Below are 12,265 nucleotides of genomic sequence, written 5' to 3'. Positions count from 1 at the left end.
TACGTATCCCAGAAAATTAGAATTGGACTTAAACTACGTGGCTTGAATGGTATGAAAAACATTAAAAAAAAAGAAAAAAAAATCAAACCAGTCACAATAAATACGAGTCGTGTTAGTCTAGCTCATTTTTTTGGGCTTTTCAAACTTTGGGTTACTTTGTTGGTCATAAGAAAATATGGTTCTTGTGAACTTACAAATCTGGTAATTTTGTGTTGTACTTTATTCGAGGCAATTTGTTTTTCTTAAATATATTAATTTTTTTATATAATGATTAAAATTCATGCTCTTTATTTTTATATTTTTTTATTACAATTGATTAATTAAATACTAAAATATATATGTATTTTATACTTTTATTTTTTTTTTCAATAATTGTTACACAATCAAATAATAATAATTATAATTATTATAATTTGAATATTATTATCATTTTAATTGATAAATAAATATTTATTATTGTTATTATTATTATTAAATTATTGAGTTTTGTAATGTGATATGTTTTCGAGCTAATATTCGTATTAACGTGTCATGCTTTTGAGCTTGTTGTGTCGTGTCGTGTCGTGCTTAAGTTCTTTTTTGTGTCGCGTTGTGTCTAAATCTATAATTTTTGAAGCTTTTACACCACATACTAAAATTTCCCACTTTATTTTACTATAGGGCGAATTGTTTTTCAAAAATACTGTGTATTGTGTTAAGTTTTTATTGTTGTTCCACGGTTGTTTTTTAATTGTTCCACTGTTGTTTTTAATTGTTCTATATTGTAATTTTACGATTGTTTTATAAAGAGAGTATTTTTGTAAAAAAAATTGCGTGTAGCAGTAAAATTATAAACTTTTACTCAAAATTCAATATTTTTGTAAAACTCCCATAATTTTTTGTGTCGGGTCGTGTCGTGTCTAAGTACACATATATTTGTACCGAGTCATGTTCATACTTCTCGGTCTCGTATCGTGTCGAAAAGCCCGACCCATATTTGTAACACTAATCGTAGTACAACTATCTTATCCTTAGTTAAAAAAAAAAGTTACATTATCAAATAAGCTAGTAACACTTTCACTTTTTGTTTTTTCAATACAAAAGCAAAAGTATTTCTTTTGCTCATCCAAGATTTCCACTATGCATGTAAATGTAATCCATTAATCAGAAAATTATTTTTGCTTATCCTAACATTATTTATTATGGATAGAATATTTCATTTTCAAAAAACAAAAACCCTAATATTTCAATTAATAATAAAGCCAAAATTAAATATTCTGTGTCAACCTAGAGGTAGGCCCAAACCAGGGATGGAATCTTTGAAGAACTAAGAAGATTAGTCTTATCTTTGGAATTGACTAGAGGTTGAAGCTCTTGCACAAGTGCAATTTTATATTGAAGTATAGAACACCCAAATTAAAGTCAATAATCTACATTTTTAAATAGATAAAATTTAAATATATATGAACTTCATGAAATGCTTCTTTGTGCTAATATGCTATGCTAATTAGGCAAATCTTTCTTAACTCAAAAGAAACACCTTTTCTTTGTAATATATTTATTTCTTTAATTATAGTAAGTTTCATAAAATAATAAAAAGAACAAATTCACCTTTCCAGCTAGAAATTTGATAAATTCGACTGACCCCATTTCATAAAGTGATATAAAAAATCTTTTGACCATAATAAAATATAGCATATAGGAAACCCTTATCATTATTTTTATCAATATCTTGTGAAAGTTTCTCACATAAGTCATAGTATTTAATTATTTATAGTTTTATTTTATACAAATGGGATAATCGAGTTTAATGGTAATGTAATCGATTTCACAAAAAGCTTATTTACTTTTTTTCTTTTTGGTTTCATTAAGGTTACTCTAATAAAATAAATAAAATATTTTTTGTTTAACAAATTTATTTATATATATAATAGTTGTATACGAAATTATTTGTAATACAATTGAAAACAAATCTTTTATTATTTTCTACCTTTTCTCTCTCTATTAACAATTATTTTAAAGAGATAATTACATAATACATTTTTTTTTGAAAAATTTATATTTTTATAATTTTTTATAAATATAACACCAAAATAATAAGCAAAGTACATAAAAAATAATAGGAAAATAACATTCATAACATACGATTAATAAAAATCAACAACAAATTAAAAAAAAATAAAAATACATTAAAAGATCATATTTTCTGTAAATATATTTAAAATTTCGTAAAACTTAATTTTTGTAATTATTTTACTGTTATTGTGTATTTATGAAATAATACCTATTTTAAATGTATTATTTTCAAATTAATTTTTTACTGCATATTCAATTTAAGGCAAGAGCATACTATATAATATTATGAAATTAACATTTAACAAAGAAAAAAAATCATACACACCAATTTATATATATAAAGTATACAGTATCAGTATCCACTATCAATATGAGGATTAAGTTGAAAATTACAAGCATATCATATTGTAAACTTTTAATTATCTATTCTTTTCTTCTAAGTTTTATCTTAGTATCAACATTAATCATGTTTATTGACCTTTAATCTTTTTTATGGGATTTTTATTTGTTATAATTTAATTAGTTTATGTAATTATAAAACTCCCATATGAATGAAAACATAAGCAAAAATTTCTCCACATCAAGTCTTATTTGAACATCAATAGGTTTTAACTTTTTATAAGTAGGAGATATTGTATTTCTCTTAAGCTTTCATTATTTTATTTATGTCTTGTCTATGCATGTAATAAACTATATCTTTATTATCATTAAATATAATTTCTACTCACCTTTTTTTCATTTTCTCTTTAAAATACATTTATAGGTCTATATATATACCAATCATAGTCTTACCTTTGGAAAAATGACCAAAACCATGTGATATGATAATGTTATTAACCCCTTTTCTTTTCATATGATTTTCATTGCTAATTCATATCCATGTAGTGGAGACAAAACCTTATCATTTCACATAAAGTGATATTTACAAATTAATTAGGGTCCATAGATATCTCCATATTAATTAATACTAATTTTTTTTGTTTTGTTTAAATAATAATAATAATTCCTTGGTCAGCAAGTAATAATGAACATTTGAACCCACATAAAAAACCATCCCTAACCATAAAACTAACAACACTTATCCTAAAGCACCTTCCACTTATATATATAATAATCATCATTAATTAGGTGCCCTTTGTCATTATACAGTTTGGATAATCATATCCCACTTTTCAATTAATATAATTGAGGATTTTTGTCCAAGCTTTTACATATAAATATATATATATATGGCTTATTGATATTTCATATTCATTTAGGGGCCACAACTTTGGACTCTACATTAATTCTTAACATGACTGATTTCTATATTTTTCTTCTAAAAAGATTTTTTTTTTTTTTTTTGTGAATATAAAAAGGATTATAATTAATTTGATTATATGAGGTAGAAACTTGAGTAAGAAGTAAACTATATGAAAATTAATTGGTAATTTAAAAATTCTAGATTTTAATTCTCAAGGTTACCTAGCTAGCCCGATTCGAAGGTTTTTATAATAAGTTCACACACTACTTTTGCGTGTTGTTGGCTTTATAGTTTAAGTGGCTTTTCTCTATAGCTTGCTTATTTATTCAAGGGTTACTCTTATTAACCATTAAATACTCAAGATCTAACAACTTTTTTTTTAAAAAAAAAACTTTATTTATTAAAACTTATAGAAAATTTACAAAAATACTGAAATTTAAGCTAACTATTACAAAGATATTGTCACACGTAAATATTTTCAAAAATATTGTGTTTTTATAAAACACCAGTAAAACACAAAGCAGAACAACTCAAAACAATAGTAAAACAACTAAAAAACACCAGTAGAACACCAGTGAAACTTAACACAGTATACTGGAGTATGAAACTTATAAAAAAATACAGTAAAAAAGTAAAAAATACCGTCTGGCAATATTTTTGTAAAAAAATATCAAAAGTTAATATATTATGTAAATTTCCCAAACCTATTGAGTAAATTTAATGGGAGAAATCTCAAAAAGAAAGATAATATCATTAATCAATAGGCCACCAACAAATTAAATGATTATCCTAACAAAATATTTAACATGATTAGTAGAGGAACGATGTCAACAAAAATTATTATATTTTGTAAATATTAGATATTAACACCGTTATTTTTTTTGCAAGTGTACAACTACAACAATAAATAAAAATATAAATATAAATATTAATTAAGTATTTAATTAAAATATCATCAATTATCTTATGATTTTATAAAAAGGAAATAACTAGTAAACAACACATGTCAAATAATAATTATATATAAATATATAAATATTAATTGAACAATATACAATCATCATATCAAATAATTTCAAATATAATTTTATATTTTTAGGTTTACTTTTAAAAATATTATTAAAATAATGATAAATATATATAAAAATAATTTAAAAGAATAAAAATAATTAAAAAAATCATAATACAATTCCTTATATAGAATAGAAAGCACGTAGAAAAAATATCTTTAAAATAACTGCTATTACCGTAGTTCACTTATAGTTACTAGCTACTAGATTTAAAATTGATGTTATTAGCGTATCTCATTTATAGTCATCATTAATTATTAGGGTTTATATCCTGAAAAATCTATAAAGACAGTTCTGAATATTAAATAAAGAGTTGAATATTTATTAAATACTTGAATGTTAAATTATTAATATTTATTATTGAATAAATTATATTAAATATCAAAAAAATTCTTATTCATATATGAGGTTGTGGCTTGTAGTTATACAAAGACCTATGATCACTTAGCTGTGAATAAAACAGTAAGCAATATATTAAAGTTTGGAATCTTTAATCAATAGTTGCTAGTACGGTTCACTGATACTCGTTTTTCGGTGCAAAGTGAGACATAAAAGTGAAGGTATTGTTGTGACAGTCAGTAGTCCCGTGATTCGTAAGGGGAAATACCGTGTAAGTTGTGCAATCCCACATCGCTTGGGGAAGGTCAAGTGGGATGATTCTGAGTCTGTGTAGGTATGAGACTACACAGTTGAAGAGAGCTTAAATGGATTGATTGGTACTACCTATATCAACAAGGTGCGTCTTATTTTTTGGTAGCCCATCACGAAAGAATTCCATAGTTAAGCGTGCTTGACCTGGGGTAATTTCAGGATGGGTGACCTCCTGAGAAGTTTTTCCAGGAAGCGTGCGAGTGAGGACAAAGCATGCTGGAAACACTCGTGTTGGTCTGTAGGGTCAGTCATCATTCCATGAAGCAGCCAGGGTGACATACTCGTGTATAGGAGTCATTATTCTGTGGGTGTAAGGGCCCAATGGAGGCTTGAAGCGGGGACATTAAAACTGTATATAATAAAGATTATATATGAGAAGGATCGATATGAATGATGTGTTTATTAACTTGTCGTTTATTATAAAGACCTAATTCATATCATAACGATGATCAATAGTAGATCGGCTTAAATCATGAGTTATCATGAACTCATATATTCATGTTAGTTTCTTTGATTCACTCGTTAAAGTTTCTCAGAGAAGATGATTCTTACAACTTTTATTTTGGAAAATCTAATAATATGGATGACTGAGAACATGATCTACAATTATGGAATCCTAACTTTTCTAACGGATCGAATGTTGGTTCCCTTTATGTGTTAATTCTGGTACTGAAAAGTTGCACGCAAATTCAGATGGGATCTTGAATTATACTTCTACTAGTGAATTGATGGAACTAAAGGATAAAGAAATAATTAGAAGAGTAAAATAGTATTTTGACCAAAACTAATTACGAACCAACACATGGAGAGCTAATTACTGGAATTGATTATACCAATGCACACTGCATTTAAACTCAGTAAATATGACTCAATAATTATTAAGAGTGCAATTCTATATCTATTGTAGAGTAATCATATAATTAACAAACACGGGACTATTTACTTAATGAGACTCAATAAATAATCTAGTTTATTGAAACTTAGAATTATAGGTCCATGGTCCCCGAATCGCCACGATAAAGAGTTGTATAAAGATGTTCAGAAAATTTTATTTTAAGTTGGAAAAATAGTAATTATTTATTTTTTAAAATTAGTCAAACAGAGAAAAATACAAAATTTGTTAAGACAAAATTTGTCAAGACAAGATTTGTCAAGACAAAGTTGTGAAGACAAAAGACAAAGTTGGATAGTTTTTTATTGTGAATGTATGAGAAGTGATAAATTGTTAATTATATGGTATAATTGGGTGTAGAATTTATTGTTATTATTTTATAGAAAATAATGTAAGCCAATATGGAGCATAGGAATTCTTTATGTAATTTATTTATTTTTTGAAATTAAATTTTACTTAAAAATTATTTGTTGTAATGTTCATAGCAGGGGCGAATTCATATAGTGGCGAGGAGGGGCAGTCGACTCCTGAGAAAAAAATTGAAAAAAAAATGTATATATATTTTAGTTAGTTACAGCATATATTTATAAATAAAAGTGATATTTGTAAACATAATACAAGCTTTGATATAATAGTAAAGCTATTTTATGATATAGTAGAGGTCATGTATTCTAATCTCAATAAAACTATAAAAGTAAGTTTACTTTAGTATCTAAATTTTACTTTTTTAACTTTTACTAATAAGACTTGTATTTAGTGTCTTAACTATTAAACCCAACATTTTTATTGTTACTTCTTTTTTTTACTTTATACTATATTTAATACTAAAATACAAATTTGCATTAATTTTTTATATGTTATACAATGTGGGCCCATTTGGTACGCAGGATTGGACGGGCCTGTTTGGTACGCAGCACTGGATTGGATTAGACAAGCTAATTTGTCCAATCCAGTGTTTGGGCATGTTAGAAGTCTGGATAACTAATCCAGCTAACCTCATCTGTCTCGGATTATTTATCCCATCCAGCAGGGTGGGATAATCCAGGTGAGATTTTTTTTTATCGTTTTTTTAATTTAAATTTTATTAATATATTTTAAATTTAATTAGAATTTAAAGGAAATAATTATCACACATTTATTTATACATTTTTTTTATCAAAAACTTATTCAATAAAATTAGTGAAAATGTATAATTTTGAATTATTATACATAAGTTTTTAAATTTTAGAATATTATTAATTAAATAATAGTTACTTAAATTGATTCTAAGAAAAAAAAAATATGACAATAAAATCATATATTATTTTTAAATTACTAAAAACTTTATATAAATATTTTAAAAAATTAATATTTATATTAAATTAGTGTTTAAGATAAATAATTTTATATTATTCAAGTATTTTTGTTTTACTATTTTAATTATTTATTAAATAAAAAATATGACAAATATTTGATTATATATTTATGATATATTCTTAATTATATATGATATATTATTTTTTTTTTGTTACGAATTATTTATTTATATTTATTTATTATTATATATTTTAATTTTAATTTATTATTATATGTTTTTATTTAATTTAAGTTTTTTTTTTCTAAAAGGAAATAAATAAAATAGTCCAGTCTATTCTTAAACCAAACACAAGATTACTTTCAGCATAATCCAATCTTGTCCTTTTCAGTCCAATCCTTTTCAGTCCAATCCAGTCCAATCCTGCGTACCAAACGGAGGATTGGATTGGACTGAACAAGATTAGATTATGCTGAAAATAATCCTGTGTTTGGTTTAATAATAGACTGGACTATTTTATTTATTTCCTTGTAGAAAAAAAAATATAAATTAAAATTAAAATATATAATAATAAATTGAAATTAAAATATATAATAATAATAATAAATAAAAATAAATAATTTGTAGCATAAAAAAATAAAAATAATTAAATTATAAAATAAAATAATATATCTTATATAATCAAGTATATATCATAAATATATAATAAAATTGTTTATCGTATTTTTTATTTAATAAATAATTAAAATAATAAAATAAAAATATTTAAATAATATAAAATTGTTTATGTTAAACATTAATTTAATATAAAAATTAATTTTTTAAAATATTTATATAAATTTTTTAGTAATTTTTTTTAAAAAAAAAATTATTGTCATATTGTTTCTCTTAGAATCAATTTATGTAACTATTGTTTAATTAATAATATAAATTTTGAAAACTAATGTACAATAATTCAAAATTATACATTTTCACTAATTTTAATAAATAAGTTTTTGATAAAACATTTATAAATAAATGTGTGATAATTCTTTTATTTAAATTCTTATTAAATTTAAAATATATTAATAAAATCAAAATTAAAAAAACGATAAAAAAATATCACCTGCATGGGATTATTTATCCCACCATATCACCTGCATGGGATTATTTATCTCACCCTGCTGGATGGGATAAATAATCCCAGATAGATGAGATTAGCTGGATTAATTATCCAGACTTCTAACATGCCCAAACACTGAATTGGACAAATTAGTCTATCTAATCTAATCGAGTCATGCATACTAAACGGGCTCTGTAGGGAAAAAAAAAAGATGTTCCCTCACTTACAAAAAAAGTGTCGCTTCCCCTCAACTTAAATCTTAGGACCACCACTTATTCATAGCATGTGAGCTCAGTTTCTAATCATAAAACCCGACCATACACATCAAAAATATCACAAACATGTGAGCTCGAGTTCATGGAGGAAGGTCGTCCATGCAAGGCTTTGGATACTGTCCCCCTCTACCCAGTCGACGTAGGCCGATCGCACTAAGGGACTAAAATCCATGCGATCAACATCGATCATGACTGCATGGTGGTCCGACCACCAAATAAAAAAACTAAAATTTTCACTTTTCTTATACTTAAAAACTTTTCTTCTTATTGCTGTATAAGTACCAAAATATTAATATAGATTTTTCTTTCATATTTACATCAAAGATTTAAGTTTGAATTTTGATCAATTTGGTACTTTAACTCAGAAAAAATAAATTTCGGTATTTAGTTGAAAGCAATTCCAAAGTATAGGTTAATGTGTTTCAAAAAATATTAGTAATAATATGATAATTCAATAATATATATTATAAAAAGAAAATTATTTATTTTAATGACAAAATTGACATAAATTTGGTATTACATTTTGACAGAAATTATAGCATACCATCCCATAAGCTAAAATAGGATATAAATTTGAATCTTTTTTGTTAAGCTAAAATAGAATGAAAACAAAAAGTTGGGTAAATAGTGGAATAAATAAAATTAAAAAGCAAAGAGAGATGAGAGATATTATGAATTGGAAAGAAGAAGTGATGTGTGGTTAAGAACAACCAAAAAATGAGTGGTACAAGTAATTGAGCTCAATAAAAATGTGAGTTTGGAATAAATAATTATTACCGGTAAAAAAAAGTACAAAATACAACAGTAACAATATCTTGTATTATATGAGATGTTATGGACCCAAAAACTTCCTCCAACCAAAATGTTACTATTCAATACACTAATTTTTTTTTTTTAATTTTGAAAAATACTATCATGAGTAGTATAATTAAGTATCGATCAGATCTTATATAATTAAATATAATAATCTTTATAAAATATCGTTAATTATTTGAAAAGCGTCATCTTATAATAATGTTAATGACTATTAGTATCTAATAGCAATGCCCTTTTTATTTATTTCGAATTTCAATAGATTCTTATGTTTTAACTTGATTTCACACTAAATATAAGTAATAGGGGATTTGATGGTGCATTGCTAGAACCCATTTGGCTCTTTCAATGGACATAGAACATGTTTGGTGGTCGGGTTTTTCGAGCTCCATTATTTGTTTGGTTATGTCTGATTTAGCTAATTGATGAAAATTTAAATTTTTTCAACGATGTATGTTATAGTAATTTTGATGTTTCGCAATTTTTTTCTTTTTTAAAAATTAAATTTATAATATTAAAAATAAGATTTAAAAGCCTAGCTTAAATGCGTATTGAATTTTGATACGCGTACAATAGATTGTTCGAACCATATTTTTTGAATAATTAGCAATTTTATCCCTTTAACTTTCGACACATGTGATCATACCTTCTAAAATATACGGCTTGTTAAAAATTCATTCTAAACTTTTATATTTAGTCTTTTTGTTAGGTTATGTCATATTATTCTGTGTAAATACTAACGTGTCTTTGTAAATTCGCAACTTTGACAACTATCAAATCGTACCCCTCTAAATAAAAATAAAAAAAGATTCAATATATTTTTTTTAAAATCTTAAAATTAATTTAAATCTTCAAAAAATATATGTATTTTGAATGATCAATAAAATTACAACTCTAAATAAAAATGAAAAAGATTCAATATTTTTTTTTTTGAATCTTAAAAAATTAATTTAAATCTTCAAAACATATATGTATTTTGAATGATTAATAAAATTACAAAAAAGAAATCAAAATTTTAAAACTAATTAATTGATCTAAAAATTAATTATTCTTTATTAAAAAGTTCATTTAGATATAAAAAAGTTCATTAACAAAAATTAAATTGTACGAGAACAGGTTTAAGTCTATTTTTTACTCAAAAAATTTAGATTTGTTTAAGTAAATATAACATGTTTTAGTTTAATTTCTATTTTTGAATAATTTATATTTTTATTGAATTTATAATTATTTTTATTTAATTTTTAAGATATGTGTTTGTAAATATAAACAAATTTAATTTTCTCTTTACAAACCCTTAGTTTGTTTAATTTATTTATTGAATTTTTAATAATTTCAATTTAATCTTTTAAGATATGTGTTTATTAATAAAATAATGGAAATATTTTTTTAAGAAAAAATTAAGTTTGTTAAGTAAATTTAATATATTTTTTTTATTATTAACTCAACACTTTTACTAAGGTTTTTAATGATTTTTTAAAAAAAAATTAATAAAAAAATAATAATTTTAAAATTTTTTTTTTTAATAAATGGGGGCAAAGTTTAGTATCAGTCAAAATTTATAGGATAAAAATATTAATTTTTAATGGTATAAAAAAATAGAACTTAACAGAAAGTGTATGATTATGTAATTGTTATATTTTAAAGAAATTTTTTAACAAATCGTATATTGTAAGGGACATGATCATATATAGTGTATGTGACAGTCAGTAGTCCCATGATCCGTAAGGAGAAACATCGGGTAAGCTGTGCAATCCCACATCGCCTGGGGAATGTCAAGTGGGATGATTCTTAGATTGTGTAGGTATGGGACTACACAGTTGAAAAGGGCTTAAATGGATTGATTGGTACTACCTATATCAACAAGGTGCATCTTGTTTTTCGGTAGCCCATCTCAAAAGAACTCCACAGTTAAGCGTGCTTGACCTGGGGCAATTTCAGGATGGGTGACCTAAACACTCGTGTTGGTCTGTACTCTGTAGGGTCAGTCATCAATCCAGAAAGCAGTTAGAGTGGCGTACTCGTGTATAAGAGCCATTGTTCCGTAAGTGTAAGGGTCCAATGGAGGCTTAAAGCAGGGACGTTACAGTGTAAAAGATTTAAAATGCAAAAACACTAATTATTTTATTTAAAACACAAAAAATTCATAAGTCCAAATTTTAAAATATATATTTTGTTATGAATTGAAAAGAGAAAATAGTGAAATTGAAATTGCACGTTTTTATTGTAATATTGGTATTTTTAGGAATAAATATTAAAACGAAACTCCACACGTTTTTCACCTTAATTAATGTCGGCCCACTAACATATTGGCCCACTTGCGAATTGTGACAGGTGGCACATCATGGAAGTGTCGGTGGTTTGGCTTTTTATTTACCATTGTGTGGATATGAGAAATAATATTTTTTTAAAAAAATTATCATTATTATTATTATTATTATTATTTATTTGTTTGTAATTTGATAAAGACTTGTGTTGAGTGTACAAAAGCATAATATCTTATATAGTAGTACTATATGATATCTTCTAATTTGGCTTTCCATTTGTATTTCTCACACCAAATTTAAAAAAAAAAAAAAAAAAAAAAAAAAAAAAATTCATGCTCTTAGGTTTGATTTATTTTAATAATTATCGTCTCGGATGATTGAGCATCTTTGAGGTAACGAGGCATTATATTATCCTTATTAGGGTTTTATAAACTATATTTCGTTAAAAAAATGTATTTTATTTGTTTTATAAATTAATAATTGAATTGATGGGATAATTGATCATTTTACTCTTTTATTAAAAAAAATGATAAAACTAATCTAAAGCTTAAAAAAATATTATCATTTAATCTTCAAATGGCAACGATCCAATTATTATTCGAGCTA

Source organism: Cannabis sativa, chromosome 3 (genome assembly GCF_029168945.1).
Source record: "Cannabis sativa cultivar Pink pepper isolate KNU-18-1 chromosome 3, ASM2916894v1, whole genome shotgun sequence".
NCBI classification, from domain to species: Eukaryota; Viridiplantae; Streptophyta; class Magnoliopsida; order Rosales; family Cannabaceae; genus Cannabis; species Cannabis sativa.
The sequence above is the reverse complement of the archived record's forward strand: the minus strand, read 5'-3'. Positions refer to the sequence as shown.